Source organism: Oreochromis aureus, linkage group 6 (assembly GCF_013358895.1).
Source record: "Oreochromis aureus strain Israel breed Guangdong linkage group 6, ZZ_aureus, whole genome shotgun sequence".
Lineage (NCBI taxonomy): Eukaryota > Metazoa > Chordata > Actinopteri > Cichliformes > Cichlidae > Oreochromis > Oreochromis aureus.
The window spans coordinates 32,344,933-32,365,549 of record NC_052947.1 but is presented as its reverse complement, the minus strand read 5'-3'; the positions used below and the strand labels follow the sequence as shown (position 1 = coordinate 32,365,549).

The following is a 20,617-nucleotide window of genomic DNA, read 5'->3' as shown; positions in this document are numbered from 1 at the left end:
AATCTTGTTCTTCATATCCCGCACAAACAATTTGCAATGAATTCCAGATTAAGTTCAAAATAAGAATGCGTGCAAGACTAAGCAGTGCTAGCCAATAGATCCTCCTTGCACTGTTTGGCTGTTACTCTGGGGAAAGACGAGAAAGACAGTGATGAAAGCCGTGACTGGAGCTGCGATGTAGCCTCTAATCTCTCCATGGCTGTCCTGAGAAGGCAAACACCTCAGTCTGCGTGGCTGCAAAAAAAAAGAAAGAAAAAGAAACACGCCCTTCAACCACAGGGGAGGGAAACTGATGAAGCTAGCCTCCTAAAGATGGGCATACACTGTGCGATTTTTGGCCCATTTTGAGACGATTTTTCAGTCGTTCGACCGTTTTGGGGAACTGCCCGAGTTTCGCCTTAATCGTGTGTCGTGCATCATGTAGTATACATGGAGGGTAACTAGAAGCGATTAACATCTCACGACCAGCTCCCGATCATCAATCACATGGTCGCAAAAAAAATCAAACCTGTTTGAAATCCGGTCGCCCCTCGTGAGGGTGTCAACGCAGCCTCTCACACTGCGCATGTGCAAACACCGACATACAGCGTGGGATCTGGACACAAGTGATGGAGGCACAACTTGTAGAACTGTTGCAAGCTCATCCGAGTATTGAAGCTTAGAGCTGCCACCCAGGCAAAAGAAAAATAGAAGTATATCACGTTATAATGTGAAAAGTTTATTGTTCTAAAAATGTACTTTTCATGCACCAGTACCGAGGGTCACTAGTCCAGATCTTTGAGGACTACACCCCTGAAGTCGCAGAGGAGCGAGCTAAGTATTGATCGGTGATGGCTTACCTCTTCAACTTAGCTCTCCGGCCAATGCTTCTCTTCCCAGCCCGCTTACAGATCACCCTGGAGAACGGCAAGAAGAAGAGATTTTCATCACCTGAAGAAGCAACTTCCTTCATCGGCAAATATCAACAAGCTCGAACCCGTCCAGCTTAGCTTAAAAGCTGTTTCTCTTCTGGCTAATGTGTGTAATGCTAATTTAGTTTCCTAATAAGAGGAGCTGATTCTGTTTTGGTAAGTCTTTAAATGGAGATGGGAGCCTGAAAGAATAGAATAGAATAGCCTTTATTGTCATTGTACAGGGTACAACGAAATTGGAGTGCCACTCCCTTGGTGCAAAAATACAATAATAAATATAAATGTAAAATATAAAAGGTGCAATAAAACAAACAATAGTAAGTACAATATATACAGGATAGCAGCATTAATATAATGACAGTAAGAATAGCAGCATAATAATTGACGGTGACAGTATGGAGTAGCTAAGCAGTTTCAATTGTTTTTGTGCTTATTTACAACGGTGATAGCTCTGGGAAAGAAGCTATCCCTGAATCTGTTTGTCCTGGTTTTATGTGACCTGTACCGTCGGCCTGACGGTAATAGTTCAAACAGTTGATTCCTGGGGTGAGAATGGTCCTTGATGATATTGCCAGCTCTGCTGAGGTACCGAGAGTTTGCAATGACCTCCAGGCTGGGCAGAGAGCAGCCAGTGATCTTCTGGGCTGTGTTGATGACCCTCTGCAGTGCTTTCCTGTCTGCAGCTGAGCACCCTGCATACCATGTTGTTATGCCGTACGTTAGGATGCTCTCTATGGTGGCTCTGTAGAATGTCACCAGCAGCCTCTCCTCCAGGTTGTTCCTCCTGAGCACTCTCAGAAAGTGGAGACGCTGCTGGGCCTTTTTTACCACCGCCGTGGTATTTGCAGTCCAGGAGAGATCATCAGAGATCTGCACGCCCAGAAACCTCATGGAGTGCACCCTCTCCACACAGCTCCCGTGAATGTACAGTGGGGCCGGGTCTGCTCTGCCCTTCCTGAAGTCGAAGATAAGTTCTTTAGTTTTCGTGGTGTTCAGTTGGAGGTTATTAACTGAACACCACTCAGTCAGTCTGTTGACCTCATCTCTGTAGTCCGACTCATCCCCCCTTGAGATGAGTCCAACCACGGTGGTGTCATCCGCAAACTTTATGATGGTGTTTGAGAGATGGGTAGGGGAGCAGTCGGATGTGTAGAGTGTAAACAGGAGGGGACTCAGAACACATCCTTGTGGAGACCCGGTGCTGAGTGTGATGGTGCTGGACAGGTGTGGGCCGAGTCTGACAGACTGTGGTCTATTTGTCAGGAATAGACCACTATTCAGATGTACTAGAAAAACTATTCAGACGTACTAGAGCCCTGGGCTGATGTTTACCAGTTAGCCAAACTGCTGTGTTATTCTAGCCATGAGCTATTCCAGCCGGTTCAGAAGTTGGTTGCATCTCATTTTAATTTAAGACTGAATAATATGTTGTACTTTTTTTCATAATAAATTTCATGTTTAAGATAAAATGTTTGAAAAGACATTACATAATTGAAAAACTTCTGGCAACAAAATACAAAATTTATACTGGACAATGGATTTATTGACAGAGGGTGGAAAAAACACAACTATATACAAATCCCGGCACTGTGGTCCCGTGGCGATTCTCCCTGAATCCCACACAGTGCAGATGTCTGTGAAAGGTGAAAAGTAGCGACTCCAAAAACTATTCCCACACTGACTTCAAAAACACACTCCGCTCCCCGATTCCTGGTAACACATAAACACATTCATGTTAGCAGGAAATCTACAATTGCAAAGGTTTATACAAAAGTCCACGGCTGTATGTACAAGTTCTGACTCAAGGATCCAGCGTTGGCCTCAGCTCAGCCACAGTCTTAAATATAGCTCCCTTGACGAGCGTAATCTGCTGCAGCTGGCTGTGGATGACGAGCGGCAGGTGTGGCTGCCTCTAGTGCAGAAACACTTCCAGGGTCGCGTTCCCCTCAGCGACCCAAAACATCTGGAAGCACACACGGAGAGACGAGGAGAAAAAGGAGAGAAAACAAAACACCACACGGAAAAATAAGCATATATATACACAAAGATACATGAGCCCTGGGTCCCTAGACCCAGGCCTTGACAAAGGCTGTGAGGATAATTTCACTAAACACTGGGGGGCTAAATGCCACAATAAAACGCACAAAAGTTATGACGCATATTGAAAATTTAAACGCTAACATAATGTTTCTTCAGGAAACACCTTTATGCAACTCTGACCGTAAGAAATTAAATAGACCATGGATTGACCAAACTTCTCATTCTAAGTTCAATGTAAAAACAAGGAGCAGAGCTATACAAATCCGGCGCAATACTCATTTCGCCATTGATAAAGTAATTACAGATTCAAACGGTCATTATGTTATTGTCACAGGCAAGCTATACGGAACACAGGTTATCCTAGTCTCAGTTTGCGCTCCCAATTGGGACGACCATAAATTTGTGAGTTTACTGTTTGCTACCATTCCAAATTTAGATTCTCACCTTTTAATATTGGGAGGAGACATGCACTGTGTCACTGATCCAACATTAGATAAGTCTAGTTCGCGATCATCTACGCCTACAAAAATGTCCCAGGCTTTTGCCACATTTATGAATCAATATGGCTTTATCGACCCTTGGCGATTTTCTCACCCCACTGCGAAACAATTTTTTTCTTTTTCCATGCACATTGTTCATTTTCACATATAGATTACTTCCTGGTAGATAAGAATTTCATCCCAGAGATTGTTTCCACCCAGTATCTACCGATAACTGTATCAGACCACCCCCACAGTAACTTTAGACCTTCAGTTTACAATGAAGCCAAAGAGATTCAGATATTGGAAGCTAAATCCTCTCTTGTTGGCGGAGGCCAACTTTTGCAAGTACATTTCTGAGTCGATTACTTTTTTTGTGAAATCAATAAAAACATTGAAACTTCCCCGTCCATTCTATGGGGCACTCTAAAAGCCTACATTAGGGGCAAGATTATCTCTTTTACGTCTTACTCTAATAAACTACATAGATCCCAGCAGAAAGATTTGGTGAAGGCCATAACGGACGTGGATAATTCTCTTTCTCTCACAAATACACCTGATCTATATAAAGAAAGATTAAGACTTCAAACGGAACTAGATCTTCTTCTCACTTCCGAAGCTGAACAACTCCTCCTCCACTCTCGAGGGTTAGTTAGTGAAATTACACGCCGCTATTACACTCTCAGAAATTAAAGAATCAATACAGTTAATGAACAGCGGTAAATCACCAGGTCCAGATGGCTACCTGGTTGAGTTTTATAAAGCATTTTCAGATTAGTTAGCTCCACTATTACTGGAAATGTTTAATTACTCATTCGAGCAAGGTACCCTACCACCCACACTTATGCAAGCCACTATCTCCCTAATTTTTAAAAAAGGCAGGGACCCATTGAGCTGTACATCCTATCGACCAATATCACTCCTCCCAGTAGACGTTAAAATTCTTGCAAAAATTCTAGCTCGGCGATTAGAATCGATCATGCCCTCAATTATTTCAGAAGATCAGACAGGATTTATAAGGGGAAGACGCTCACATTCCAATATAAGAAGACTTCTTGGTGTCATCCTCTCTTCATCATCTTCTAGTGTTCCAGAAACCATAATATCTCTTGACGCCGACAAGGCCTTCGATAGGGTGGAGTGGGCCTATCTTTTCTTTTCCCTAAGACAGTTTGGTTTTACTAATAATTTTGTCTCCTGGGTCAAACTACTCTACTCCTCTCCCATTGCCTCTGTCTGCACAAATAACCAATGCTCCACCCCATTCTCACTTTTTCGGGGAACAAGACAGGGGTGCCCATTATCCCCATTACTATTTGCATTAGCGATCTAAACACTATCAGCAGCTTTAACAATGGTGGAGGGATTCGGAGGGATTGATAGATGTGGTATAAAACATCAGGTGTCACTTTATGCAGATGATTTGCTTCTCTGTGTTAATGATCCTTTATCAAATATCCCACACATTTTGGCAGTATTAAACTCCTTCGTACACTTACCTGGATATAAGCTTAACATCTCCAAAAGTCAATACTTCCCAATTAACCAAATGGCTGCAGACATACCTACATCAACTATACCCTTTAAAATAGCCAACTCAGGGTTCAAATATCTCGGCATTGCAATTACACGATCTATGCGAACAATGCGAGAACAAAACCTTACCTTACTAACAACGAAAGTTAAGTCTGATCTACAAATATGGAACTACTTACCGCTGTCCCTAGCTGGTAGGATTCAAAAATAAAAATGAACGTATTACCAAGATATCTATATGTTTTTCAAAGTTTGCCCATTTATCTTTCTAAATCATTTTTCACAGTTATAAATTTCATTTTTCATTTGGGCTGGCAAACGTCCAAGGGCTAGTCGCTCACTTCTCTATAGGGACAGATCATCTGGAGGATTAGGGCTACCTAATCTAATTGGTTATTATTGGGCATCCAACATGCATAAAATATTATCGTGGTGCACGTCCCCTCAAACCAATTGGTGCCAGAGCGAAGCGGCATCCTGCTCCTTGTCGTTACGCACTTTAGCATGTGATGCCTTACAGTCACCCTTATCAAGCCTGTCTTCCAAACCAGTTGTTGCTAGAACATTAAAAATTTGGTCACAAATGAGACGCCACTTCGGGTGGCTCAACCTCCTTCCAGCAACCCTGATTTGCAATAATCATTTATTCGCTCCAGCGAAGACGGACTCAAGATTCTCTGTTTTAGAAGATAAAGAACTTTGTGGTCGAGGTGACTTGTATATAAATGGTATTTTTGCAAGTTTCAACCAATTAGTTTCTCGCTTTAATCTCAATAAATCCAATTTTTTCCGGTATTTCCAGCTGTGACACTTTGCAAAGAAACACTCAACTTTATTCCCACAAATCTCAACTCCCAGAGGAATAGGCTTGGTTCTTAAAGCTGTTAAAGGGCCATATCTCTTACATTTACAAACTAGTTTCTTCACCCAGCGAATCTCTTTTACATAGGACTAAGATGAAATGGGAGTCAGAACTCCATATGAGCTTTTCTGAGTCGTTCTGGGAGGGAGCTGTAGGGGCCATTAATTCGTCATCTAGTTGTGCCAGACTTTCAATTTAAAGTTTACAATTTAAAGTTTTTCACAGACTACACTATGGTAAATATAAATTGTCAAAACTATACCCAGACAAATTTGATGATAAATGCAATAGATGCTCACAGACACTTTGCAACCTTACTCACATGTTCTGGGCATGTCTCAGGCTATCTGAATTCTGGCATCAATTCTTTAAAATAATTTCAGATATATTAGGCATAAATTTAACTCCGACCCCACATATTGCTATTTTTGGCAAGTCACCAAATAACCTTCGTACCACAGCCATCCAAAACAACCTTATTGCCTTTGCCTCTCTTATTGCCTGAAAAAGAATTCTGTTGTTGTGGAAATCACCTCAGCCACCATTAACCAAAGTCTGGTTACATGACATTCTAGGACTCCTAAAACAGGAGAAGATAAAATTCTGCCTCAGAGGCTCGTCTGATAGATTCTTTACTCACTGGAAACCATTACTTAAATACTTCGAAAAACTACCAGCTCGAGAAGTCTCATTGTAGTCCATTATACGACAGTGCACAACTTCTGGGGGTGTCATTTATGTCATTTATGTTGACAGAGTGTTACAAAAAAGGAAAAAGAGATTACCTATGTGCTCTATGACTGTCTGGCAATAAGATACTGATTGGTTTCTCTTTTAGAAATTGCAACGTTTTTAATAGTTCAACTAATTACAGCTACACCCCACTAAATCATTTCATTGTATTTACATGTCATAATAAAATAACATCTTTTTAAAGAAAATATAATCTTAAATCTTGTATCATTTCATCTACTGGATGAGATGCGTGTGCGTTCATGTGTATGTGTGTGTTTGTGTCTGCATGGTTAAGTGTCCTGGTGAATGGGAATGTGGTGACTGCAATGAAGAAAAGCGAGAAAATCAACATTCTCAGAAGTGAGGCTTGTCCTGTGTGTAACCCTGGTAAGATTTACAACAATCAGAAGTACAGGGTTCTTTGAATGCATCGTACTTCTCGTCTGATAGTTTAATTTCCGGGCTTGCCCTGAAGGCATCACCTGCGGCTCGGTGCGCGTGAAGGTGTGGTGTAGAGGAACAAAGACGGCAAGGAAAAAGTCCATGCTGCCGCGAAGCACGGTTTTCCAGTTGAAAGAGAGAAAAGAGGTTCCATTAACATTTGTGAGAGAGCCGTCGTAAGCGGTGGACCACAGACGGGTACCTACCTCGAAGGAGTCGGAGTGTTTCTTCGAACTTTTTGAACTATTCTGACTGTTTTTTTTTTTTTGAGGGACAATTCCATGTGTGCTGAGTGAGGAGCTGGTATCGTGGATCTAAGACACTGTTGCTGCTGTGGAGGCCTTCTGTGTGTCAGGACGTGACACGTTGATGCCTGCCGTACCAGGAGGGCGGTAGGGAAAAAAACAAAAGGAAGTCCACCTGAGAGATACTTTATCATTTTCTTTTGCTACTTTTTTCTTCGCCTGGGACTCAGGTTGTTTTTTGTTCTCAAACCCAAATAAACTGGTAACTAAATGAAACTGATATCATAAAAACTGATGGTTGACAACCAGTATAAGTCTAGTGGTACCACATTTTCTTTTCTTTTTCCTTTTCTTTGGGGTGTTGAAATATTGTATTTTCTTTCTTGTCTTACATCTATTTTGATTGTTTCAATTATTTTTGTGATGCATTTGAGAAAATTGAGGTTACTTCATTTGAAGGTATCCCTACATTGAGAGTGAGTAGAGGGAACTGATCCAAAGAAAATATATATAAAGCAAACTTTGTTTCACAAACCTGTGGTCGTGCGTGTTATGTGGGTTGGAAGTCTTATTGCTCTTACAGAGTTGCTACCGCCAATCTCCTTCCCAAACCTAGATTCAGATATTGTAGACATTGCACTTGGGCAAGCAGTATAGAGCATCTCTTTATAGATAGAGGGACATACGTCCAGGTTACATGTGTGTTGATGCAACTTGCAGATAACAAATGTTCTGGTTGTATTGATGTTAATCATTAATGAGTATAATCAGGGGCGTTTCTAGGATCAGAGCTTTGGGGGTGCTGAGCACCCAGAGAGCTGCCCAGCCAGGCAAGATAAACTTTACTCATCACGATGAGACTTCTTCCCTGTCTCTGTCAGTCCCTGCATCCTTAAATGTCTCCAGTTGTCCCGAGTTCTCTCTGACTGTCTCCTTGGTGCATTTAAACCCCTGTTTAAACCCATCTATGCTTTTGTTTTTTAAACCATTACGCCTCAACCAAGTACTGTATGGTTTTTATATTTTTAGATATACGCAAATATTGTCAAAAAAAAGTAAGAAATCTTTGGGGGTACTTTGATTCATTTTGGGGGTGCTTCAGCACCCCCCAAAATGGGCTAAAAACCTGATTATAATTAATCTTGATAATAATTAAATGTCCAACCTAACAGTATTGGCTCCGTGGCTCAGAGTTTTACTGACATATTTATATTTTTAATTGCCTCCAAAAAATATAAATATATTTATACAGTTTAACTACTAAAATTATTTATTTATATCTTATATGAACCTCAATTTGAAAAGTTTACTAAAGCTTTGAATTACACATGGTCTTGTAAATCTCCTGGCTCCCTTTAGACCCTCTTGCTGCAGGCATCACTGAGATAGAAAGTGGGACGGCGGCCATACAAAAAAAAATTCCCAGCTCGCGTTACTCTACATTAGTCACTAGAGGACAGCAAAGGACAATAAAAAAAAAACTCTATAGCTCTGCTATAAATACACATGAACCTAAATGTAAAGTTTTAACTTCATAACTACAACATTATACTCTGTTATTTAATAGAACATTAACCATGTGGTGGTTAGCTTACCATCGTGATCAGCCGCTCTGTACATTAATAATTTAAGAGACAATAACTATAACAAGTATAACTCTTAATATCTATAAAATATTCTCTAACGTTCATTATAAATAACAAATGAATTTAACATACACTCAGTACAGACTACAGCAACTATGGATTGCAGGACAGGGCTGCACTACCAATGTGTATGTATTGTAGAAGAAGAGATATTGGTCTTTAGCAGCTATCTGTCTTTAGCAGTCAGTAGCTGCAGGTCATCTGCATCTACCTTGTCCACTGCATCCTCTTCTGTCACACCAACACTCTGCATCACTACATCCACAAATATTCTCTAAGGTCTTACTCTTTTCTTCTGCATGGCAACACCATCTTCATTATTCTTCGTCCAATTTATCCACTATTCCTCCTCTAAACCTTGCTTTTCTTTTTCTCCAAGCTGCTCACTTGTCGCTCTGATACACTCATCTCTAATCCTGTTCGTCCTGGAAAAAAATCTCAGCATCTTAAATTCTGCCATCTCCACCTCCACCTCCTGTCTTTTTGTTAATGCCACTATTTCCAAACCAATACCATCTTTTAAACATTCCCTTTCGTGCTTGTTGTCACAAATACCCCTTGCCATAATAAAGCCAATATCACATAGTCTGAATAAATTATTTGCCTCTGGCCTAAAAATGTTGGACAAACCAGCACATAATCATGTTATTTTTTGTATGTGTGCATCCTATTCTGTCCCAGCGAGCATTTATAATGCTTAACAAATTTATTAGACTGCCTGTCATTAAAAAAATGAGAAAGACCATCCAGTATCACAAAGTGCATTGATGCAGACTTCTTTCCTTTCATATTAGTTCTAGACATTTTATCTTTATGAACAGGAGTGAGGAATTTTAAATTGAATTTATGTTTTTAGAACCAAATTTGAGCCAGCACGCTAGGGTTCTCTGAGAACTCACAGATTAATCAAGCATTATATTAAACCACTAAAACTTTTTTTTTTTTTTTTTTTTTTCAGGAATGCAAGTAAATCTGCATCAGTAGTGACTATGGGCACATACAAAAAGGAGTGGGGAACCCCGTAGTACTAGCCATATACCTCTTCCGATCTCTTCTAACAACTGTTCACTTACAGTTACTTCAACCAGAAGCATGGAATAAAGCTCCATGTAGGGGGTGCTGTAGAGATATAATAATAACTAGAAAGCGAAAATTTCAGAAGAAATTTTATGTGTGCCTATGCCGCTGCTAATCACTGTAGTTGCCATTCATACGGCTACAGACAGCAAAACTCAGAAGAGCAGCCATTCTCCACCATGAACTATGGTAAAACAAACACCGCTCACGCTTCACAGATGACAGCTTACAGTTTTGTGTAAAGATGAAGTTACCATTACAGCGCCGATTTGCAGACGCTGTGCACACAGGTTCATGAGCAGAAGTCCCATTGTACCACGGCAGACCCGACAATGTTTGCATGAACACGCTTTGAAGCATTACATTATAGACCACTTATCACACATGCATTCACTTTTTGTTTTTGTTATTTCTACACAGTGTTCTGAATTATGAACAATGGTCTACAGCCAGTCTTGTGTATTATTATACAAACTTTGGTTGTGAGATTCAGATAACTATTTAATAAAAGCTAAATATTTTATATGAGAGTAAGAAAGAAAAGTATATCTTTATGTCCACCTTTCTCTGTTAATGCCCTACCTGGCCCCCTGGCAAAAGCTTTGCTAGATCCGCCCCTGCACAGTTACCAGCTGTCAGCTACACAAAAAAGGAGCTTGGTGTTTACAGGAGTGCAGAATTATTAGGCAAAAATCAGTATTTTGTCCACATCATCCTCTTCATGCATGTTGTCTTACTCCAAGCTGTATAGGCTCGAAAGCCTACTACCAATTAAGCATATTAGGTGATGTGCATCTCTGTAATGAGAAGGGGTGTGGTCTAATGACATCAACACCCTATATCAGGTGTGCATAATTATTAGGCAACCTCCTTTCCTTTGGCAAAATGGGTCAAAAGAAGGACTTGACAGGCTCAGAAAAGTCAAAAATAGTGAGATATCTTGCAGAGGGATGCAGCAGTCTTAAAATTGCAAAGCTTCTGAAGCGTGACCATCGAACAATCAAGCGTTTCATTCAAAATAGTCAACAGGGTCGCAAGAAGCGTGTGGAAAAACAAAAGCGCAAAATAACTGCCCATGAACTGAGAAAAGTCAAGCGTGCAGCTGCCAAGATGCCACTTGCCACCAGTTTGGCCATATTTCAGAGCTGCAACATCACTGGAGTGCCCAAAAGCACAAGGTGTGCAATACTCAGAGACACGGCCAAGGTAAGAAAGGCTGAAAGATGACCACCACTGAACAAGACACAAGCTGAAACGTCAAGACTGGGCCAAGAAATATCTCAAGACTGATTTTTCTAAGGTTTTATGGACTGATGAAATGAGAGTGAGTCTTGATGGGCCAGATGGATGGGCCCGTGGCTGGATTGGTAAGGGCAGAGAGCTCCAGTCCCACTCAGACGCCAGCAAGGTGGAGGTGGAGTACTGGTTTGGGCTGGTATCATCAAAGATGAGCTTGTGGGGCCTTTTCGGGTTGAGGATGGAGTCAAGCTCAACTCCCAGTCCTACTGCCAGTTTCTGGAAGACACCTTCTTCAAGCAGTGGTACAGGAAGAAGTCTGCATCCTTCAAGAAAAACATGATTTTCATGCAGGACAATGCTCCATCACACGCGTCCAAGTACTCCACAGCGTGGCTGGCAAGAAAGGGTATAAAAGAAGGAAAACTAATGACATGGCCTCCTTGTTCACCTGATCTGAACCCCATTGAGAACCTGTGGTCCATCATCAAATGTGAGATTTACAAGGAGGGAAAACAGTACACCTCTCTGAACAGTGTCTGGGAGGCTGTGGTTGCTGCTGCATGCAATGTTGATGGTGAACAGATCAAAACACTGACAGAATCCATGGATGGCAGGCTTTTGAGCGTCCTTGCAAAGAAAGGTGGCTATATTGGTCGCCGATTTGTTTTTGTTTTGTTTTTGAATGTCAGAAATGTATATTTGTGAATGTGGAGATGTTATATTGGTTTCACTGGTAAAATAAATAATTGAAATGGGTATATATTTGTTTTTGTTAAGTTGCCTAATAATTATGCACAGGAAGTGTCACCTGCACACACAGATATCCCCCTAAAATAGCTAAAACTATAAACTACTTCCAAAAACATTCAGCTTTGATATTAATGAGTTTTTGGGTTCATTGAGAACATGGTTGTTGTTCAATAATAAAATTATTCCTCAAAAATACAACTTGCCTAATAATTCTGCACTCCTGTATGAGAGTAAGAAAGAAAAGTATATCTTTGTGTCCACCTTTCTCTGTTAATGCCCTACCTGGCCCCTGGCAAAAGCTTTGCTAGATCCGCCCTGCACAGTTACCAGCTGTCAGCTACACAAAAAAATGAGCTTGGTGTTTGTCTCTCAGAAACAGTTCATAACTTCCTTCAACTCATTCATGTCACCTAAGGGTAAACCTGTTTCTCCATCACCTGTTCAGCTCTGATGATTCAGTAAGGATATCTGGTTTGGAACAGCCGTTTTTACAGCTGTGGCTGCAGCAAACATCAGCTGATACTAGAAATTAAAAGCAAATGAATTCTAACAACAGCTGATCAAGCTTAAACGTGCTGCTGTTGTTTAGCGCGATAAACAAACAAGAGCGAAAAGCCGATCATTGATCAGTTTCATGACTGAAGTTTCAACAGGCGAGAGAAATGACAGGGAGGCTTCAGTAACGACAGAATAAATCGTAATATTTTCTCTGAATGTGGCACGATTCCGCTTGTGTACGGCAACTCTACGAACTAACCATTATGAATAAAATAAAGTCCAACGTCAGTAACTTAGCGCGCACACAGCTGTATATAAACTCCCGTCGTGCTAGCTAGCACGCAGTACGATTGTAAAAAGTCAGCACAACGAAAATAAACTACACCTAAACTCTGTTTATATCTGACCCAAATAGAGTGCAGGTCATAACTTCCTACCTGAAATTCAGTTCACCTCACGCTCCTGCCTTCGCTTTCCTGATCCATGATTCTAACAACAGCTGATCAAGCTTAAACGTGCTGCTGTTGTTTAGCGCGATAAACAAACAAGAGAGAAAAGCCGATCATTGATCAGTTTCATGACTGAAGTTTCAACAGGCGAGAGAATGACAGGGAGGCTTCAGAACGACAGAATAAATCGTAATATTTTCTCTGAATGTGGCACGATTCCGCTTTGTAACGGCAACTCTACGAACTAACCATTATGAATAAAATAAAGTCCAACGTCAGTAACTTAGCGCGCACACAGCTGTATATAAACTCCCTCGTGCTAGCTAGCACGCAGCATACGATTGTAAAAAGTCAGCACAACGAAAATAAACTACACCTAAACTCTGTTTATATCTGACCCAAATAGAGTGCAGGTCATAACTTCTTACCTGAAATTCAGTTCACCTCACGCCCTGCCTTCGCTTTCCCTGATCCATGATTGACCACCGCGTTAGCAATCGCCTGCCCGGCCTCATATGTCTCGTTGGCGGCATGTCCTTTCTGTCACACACCGTGGGTAGCTGCCCTCTGTTGTAGCTCCACCACCAAACAACTCAGTTATTTTTCCACATCCAGCTGTAACTCCGATTCTATGCGAGCATTTGCGAGAGACCAGGAGGTGAAACGACAGAGAGAGTCCCTCGCTATCCATTTGCAGCCAAGTGCGGCAGCTAGCTAGGTAGCCAGCTAGGTAGCCGGCTAGCTGTCAGGCAGGACCGGCGTAGTCAGAGCACTGTCGCTAAATATGGGATGTCTTGATAAAACAAGCAGATATTTGAAGTTTACACACCTACATTCTCGCCTGAAAATATCTTAAAAGCTTATTTTGTGACCTAGAAACACGAATAAAAGACATATAAAAGCGAAGTGGTGGCCGCCATTGTTCACTCTGTAGAGGCGTGCTATGAATTGTGGGATATTGAGTTTTCCACCAAGCATTACCGTAACTTTTGAATGATTTGCGCAACCTTAAAAATTCCAAGGGCTCCTGAAAGCAGCGACGCTGTGCCCACCGTTGAAATTGTCATCATTACGGTAATCCAAATAAGGGTACACAGGCTGTACCACTCCCGCATACCACTAGAGAGAGCCAAGACACCACAAATGAAGTCTGTTTATTTGGCGCCAAAAGATGAATTGGCCTAAATTTGCACTAAAATATTAATATTTAAAAACTATAAAAGTTATAAACACCAAAAGTCATAACATAATAGTCCAGCTCCAGCCGCACAAAATGATCTAACATATGTAACCCTAATGTCAAAACTGTTTGGCAGAGGAGCGCGGAAAATTTTCACTAAAATATTAATATTTAAAAAACTATAAAATTCATAAACACCAAAAGTCATAGCACACCATTCCAGATCCGGCCGCACAAAATGAGGTAACATATATGAAGCTTGTCTCAAAACTGCGAGGCGAGATTCGCTGCAAAATTTCAGGCGGAAACTGGAGAATAATAATAATAACTAGAAAGCGAAAATTTCAGAAGAAATTTTATGTGTGCCTATGCCGCTGCTAATCACTGTAGTTTGCCATTCATACGGCTACAGAGAGCAAAACTCAGAAGAGCAGCCATTCTCCACCATGAACTATGGTAAAAACAAACACCGCTCACGCTTCACAGATGACAGCTTACAGTTTTGTGTAAAGATGAAGTTACTTTGTACAGCGCCGATTTGCAGACGCTGTGCACACAGGTTCATGAGCAGAAGTCCCATTGTACCACGGCAGACCCGACAATGTTTGCATGAACACACTTTGAAGCATTACATTATAGACCACTTTTCACACATGCATTCACTTTTTGTTTTTGTTATTTTTACACAGTGTTCTGAATTATGAACAATGGTCTACAGCCAATCCTGTGTATTATTATACAAACTTTGGTTGTGAGATTCAGATAACTATTTAATAAAAGCTAAATATTTTATATGAGAGTAAGAAAGAAAAGTATATCTTTGTGTCCACCTTTCTCTGTTAATGCCCTAGCTTCCCCCTAAAAGCTTTGCTAGATCCGCCCCTGCACAGTTACCAGCTGTCAGCTACACAAAAAGGAGCTTGGTCTTTGTCTCTCAGAAACAACTCATAACTTCCTTCAACTCATTCATGTCACCTAAAGTGTAAACCTGTTTCTCCATCACCAGTTCAGCTCTGATGATTCAGTAAGGACATCTCCTGATTTCATCTTCATGCTCCAGCAAACATCAGCTGATACTAGAAATTAAAATCAAAAGAATTCTAACAACAGCTGATCAAGCTTAAACGTGCTGCTGTTGTTTAGCGCGATAAATAAGAGCGAACAGCCGATCATTGATCAGTTTCATGATTGACGTTTCAACACGCGAGAGAATGACAGGGGAGGCTTCGTAACGACAGAATAAATCATAATGTTTTCTCTGAATGTGGGACGATTCCGTTTATGCGGCGGGCAACTCTATGAACTAACCCTAATGAATAAAATAAAGTCCAACGTCAGTAACTTAGTACGCACACAGCTGTATATAAACTCCCGTGGCATTACGATTGTAAAGGTCAACGAAAATAAATTACACCTAAACTCGGTTTATATCTGACCCAAATAGAGAGCGACCGGTGCTGACACGAGTTTCACCCGCCTCAATATAAGCCAAGCCTGGGTGCTTTTTCACGAAGGGTTGCTAGCGGTAGCGAAGCTAACTATGCTAGCGGCGCTAGCTAACTAGCCGGCTATCAGCAACACATAAGAGAACTGCTGCTAAATAAACTACACCTAAACTCGGTTTATATCTGACCCAAATAGAGAGCGACCGGGTGCTGACACGAGTTTCACCCGCCTCAATATAAGCCAAGCCTGGGTGCTTTTTCACGAAGGGTTGCTAGCGGCGCGAGCTAACTATGCTAGCGGCGCTAGCTAGCTAGCCGACTATCAGCAACACATAAGAGAACTGCTGCTAAATAAACTACACCTAAACTCGGTTTATATCTGACCCAAATAGAGTGCAGTTCATAACTTCTTACCTGAAATTCAGTTCACCTCACGCTCCTGCCTTCGCTTTCCCTGATCCATGATTGACCACCGCGTTAGCAATCGCCTGCCCGGCCTCATATGTCTCGTTGGCGGCATGTCCTTTCTGTCACACACCGGTGGGTAGCTGCCCTCTGTTGTAGCTCCACCACCAAACAACTCAGTTATTTTTTCCACATCCAGCTGTAACTCCGATTCTATGCGAGCATTTGCGAGAGACCAGGAGGTGAAACGACAGAGAGAGTCCCTCGCTATCCATTTGCAGCCAAGTCGCGGCAGCTAGCTAGGTAGCCAGCTAGGTAGCCGGCTAGCTGTCAGGCAGGACCGACGTAGTCAGAGCACTGTCGCTAAATATGGGATGTCTTGATAAAACAAGCAGATATTTGAAGTTTACACACCTACATTCTCGCCTGAAAATATCTTAAAAGCTTATTTTGTGACCTAGAAACACGAATAAAAGACATATAAAACGAAGTGGTGGCCGCCATTGTTCACTCTGTAGAGGCGTGCTATGAATTGTGGGATATTGAGTTTTCCACCAAGCATTACCGTAACTTTTTGAATGATTTGCGCAACCTTAAAAATTCCAAGGGCTCCTGAAAGCAGCGACGCTGTGCGCACCGTTGAAATTGTCATCATTACGGTAATCCAAATAAGGGTACACAGGCTGTACCACTCCCGGCATACCACTAGAGAGAGCCAACACACCACAAATGAAGTCTGTTTATTTGGCGCCAAAAGATGAATTGGCCTAAATTTGCACTAAAATATTAATATTTAAAAACTATAAAAGTTATAAACACCAAAAGTCATAACATAATAGTCCAGCTCCAGCCGCACAAAATGATCTAACATATGTAACCCTAATGTCAAAACTGTTTGGCAGAGGAGGAGCGGGAAAATTTTCACTAAAATATTAATATTTAAAAACTATAAAATTCATAAACACCAAAAGTCATAGCACACCATTCCAGATCCGGCCGCACAAAATGAGGTAACATATATGAAGCTTGTCTCAAAACTGCGAGGCGAGATTCGCTGCAAAATTTCAGGCGGAAACTGGAGAATAATAATAATAATAACTAGAAAGCGAAAATTTCAGAAGAAATTTTATGTGTGCCTATGCCGCTGCTAATCAGTGTAGTTTGCCATTCATACGGCTACAGAGAGCAAAACTCAGCAGAGCAGCCATTCTCCACCATGAATTATGATAAAAACAAACACCGCTCGCGCCTCACAGATGACAGCTTACAGTTTTGGGTAAAGATGAGGTGACTTCAGACAGCCCGATTTGCAGACGCTGTGCACACAGGTTCATGAGCAGAAGTCCCATTGTATCACGGCAGACCCGACAATGTTTGCATGAACATGCTTTGAAGCATTACGTTATGGACCACTTTTCACACATGGTTGGTGTACCCACACAGGCAGCCGTAGCTTTTCAACTCATAGCCCAACACACCCAAAAAACAGCCAAGAGAGCACAGACTTTACACCCGTGGGTCCACCTCCCCTGCAGCGGCACTGCAGACCACGCCCGACACACATCAAACACATAAAATAAATATGTATGCACTTTCGCATTCACTTTTTGTTTTTGTTATTTTTACATAGTGTTCTGAATGATGAACAATGGTCTACAGCCAATCTTGTGTATTATTATACAAACTTTGGTTGTAAGATTCAGATAACTATTTAATAAAAGCTAAATATTTTATACAGGAGTGCAGAATTATTAGGCAAATGAGTATTTTGTCCACATCATCCTCTTCATGCATGTTGTCTTACTCCAAGCTGTATAGGCTCGAAAGCCTACTACCAATTAAGCATATTAGGTGATGTGCATCTCTGTAATGAGAAGGGGTATGGTCTAATGACATCAACACCCTATATCAGGTGTGCATAATTATTAGGCAACTTCCTTTCCTTTGGCAAAATGGGTCAAAAGAAGGACTTGACAGGCTCAGAAAAGTCAAAAATAGTGAGATATCTTGCAGAGGCATGCAGCAGTCTTAAAATCGCAAAGCTTCTGAAGCGTGATCATCGAACAATCAAGCGCTTTCATTCAAAATAGTCAACAGGGTCGCAAGAAGCGTGTGGAAAACCAAGGCGCAAAATAACTGCCCATGAACTGAGAAAAGTCAAGCGTGCAGCTGCCAAGATGCCACTTGCCACCAGTTTGGCCATATTTCAGAGCTGCAACATCACTGAGTGCCCAAAAGCACAAGGTGTGCAATACTCAGAGACATGGCCAAGGTAAGAAAGGCTGAAAGACGACCACCACTGAACAAGACACACAAGCTGAAACGTCAAGACTGGGCCAAGAAATATCTCAAGACTGATTTTTCTAAGGTTTTATGGACTGATGAAATGAGAGTGAGTCTTGATGGGCCAGATGGATGGGCCCGTGGCTGGATTGGTAAAGGGCAGAGAGCTCCAGTCCCACTCAGACGCCAGCAAGGTGGAGGTGGAGTACTGGTTTGGGCTGGTATCATCAAAGGTGAGCTTGTGGGGCCTTTTCGGGTTGAGGATGGCGTCAAGCTCAACTCCCAGTCCTACTGCAAGTTTCTGGAAGACACCTTCTTCAAGCAGTGGTACAGGAAAAAGTCTGCATCCTTCAAGAAAAACATGATTTTCATGCAGGACAATGCTCCATCACACGCGTCCAAGTACTCCACAGCGTGGCTGGCAAGAAAGGGTTTAAAAGAAGAAAAACTAATGACATGGCCTCCTTGTTCACCTGATCTGAACCCCATTGAGAACCTGTGGTCCATCATCAAATGTGAGATTTACAAGGAGGGAAAACAGTACACCTCTCTGAACAGTGTCTGGGAGGCTGTGGTTGCTGCTGCACGCAATGTTGATGGTGAACAGATCAAAACACTGACAGAATCCATGGATGGCAGGCTTTTGAGTGTCCTTGCAAAGAAAGGTGGCTATATTGGTCGCTGATTTGTTTTTGTTTTGTTTTGAATGTCAGAAATGTATATTTGTGAATGTGGAGATGTTATATTGGTTTCACTGGTAAAAATAAATAATTGAAATGGGTATATATTTGTTTTTGTTAAGTTGCCTAATAATTATGCACAGTAATAGTCACCTGCACACACAGATATCCCCTAAAATAGCTAAAACTAAACACAAACTAAAAACTACTTCCGAAAACATTCAGCTTTGATATTAATGTGTTTTTGGGTTCATTGAGAACATGGTTGTTGTTCAATAATAAAATTATTCCTCAAAAATACAACTTGCCTAATAATTCTGCACTCCCTGTATGAGAGTAAGAAAGAAAAGTATATCTTTGTGTCCACCTTTCTCTGTTAATGCCCTACCTGGCCCCTGGCAAAAGCTTTGCTAGATCCGCCCCTGCACAGTTACCAGCTGTCAGCTAAATAAAAAAAAGGAGCTTGGTGTTTATTTCTCTCAGAAACAGTTCATAACTTCCTTCAACTCATTCATGTCACCTAAAAAAGGTAAACCTGTTTCTCCATCACCAGTTCAGCTCTGATGATTCAGTAAGGTCATCTCCTGGTTTCGACCAGCCGCTTCTACAGCTGTGGCTCCAGCAAACATCAGCTGATACTAGAAATTAAAATCAAATGAATTCTAACAACAGCTGATCAAGCTTAAACGTGCTGCTGTTGTTTAGCGCGATAAACAAACAAGAGAGAAAAGCCGATCATTGATCAGTTTCATGACTGAAGTTTGAACAGGCGAGAGAATGACAGGGGAGGCTGTCATAAAGTTCAACATCGGTAACATCGGTAACTTAGCGCGCACACAGCTGTATTCACCTCACGCTCCGACCGGCAGCCGCCTGCTTCTCCTGCCTTCGGTTTCCCTGATCCACGATCTACCACCGGTCGATCGGCGGTCGCCTCGCCGCCTCGTTCCCCGCATGTTCTTTCTGACACACACCGGTGGATAGCTGCCCTCGGTTGTAGCTCCGCGTCAGCGACTACCAAACAACTCAGTTATTTTTTCCACATCGACCAGCATCTGGACAATCCACCACCTTTCACTGTTTGTACCGTTACTAAAAAAAAAACCCTCATCGGCTCATAAAAACGAAAAACAAGTCCAGCTATGACCCTGAGTCAAAAAGACAGCCAGCTCGGGTTAGCTAGCTACCTGTCTAGCTCTTTGCAGGCACCGAAAACATCAGAGCTAATATGGGATGTCTTGGTAACACGAGCAGATATTTGAAGTTTACATCTGGCCAATCCACCACCTTTCACTGTTTATACCGTTACTAAAATGAATAAATAAATAAATCATCGGTCCATATAAGCGAAAAATAAGTCCAGCTAAAACACATACTGTCGGCGACGACCGGTGCTGACACGAGTTTCACCCGCCTCAATATAAGCCAAGCCTGGGTGCTTTTTCACGAAGGGTCGCTAGCGGTGCTAGCTAACTATGCTAGCGGCGCTAGCTAGCTAGCCGACTATCAGCAACACATAAGAGAACTGCTGCTAAATAAACTACACCTAAACTCGGTTTATATCTGACCCAAATAGAGTGCAGGTCATAACTTCTTACCTGAAATTCAGTTCACCTCACGCTCCGACCGGCAGCCGCCTGCTTCTCCTGCCTTCGGTTTCCCTGATCCACGATCTACCACCGGTCGATCGGCGGTCGCCTCGCCGCCTCGTTCCCG

At 41.9% G+C, this 20,617-nt stretch overlaps 1 long non-coding RNA gene across 1 annotated transcript; it reads right to left on the bottom strand.

Moving 5' to 3' along the window:
- Window positions 1–2,130: 2,130 nt before the first annotated feature.
- On the bottom strand, window positions 2,131–20,539 carry LOC120440509. The gene is made up of 3 exons (XR_005613300.1): window positions 20,500–20,539; window positions 2,703–2,874; window positions 2,131–2,621 (listed from the first exon to the last, which is right to left on the bottom strand). It is a non-coding gene; the product is annotated as an uncharacterized LOC120440509 (long non-coding RNA).
- Window positions 20,540–20,617: the final 78 nt, after the last annotated feature.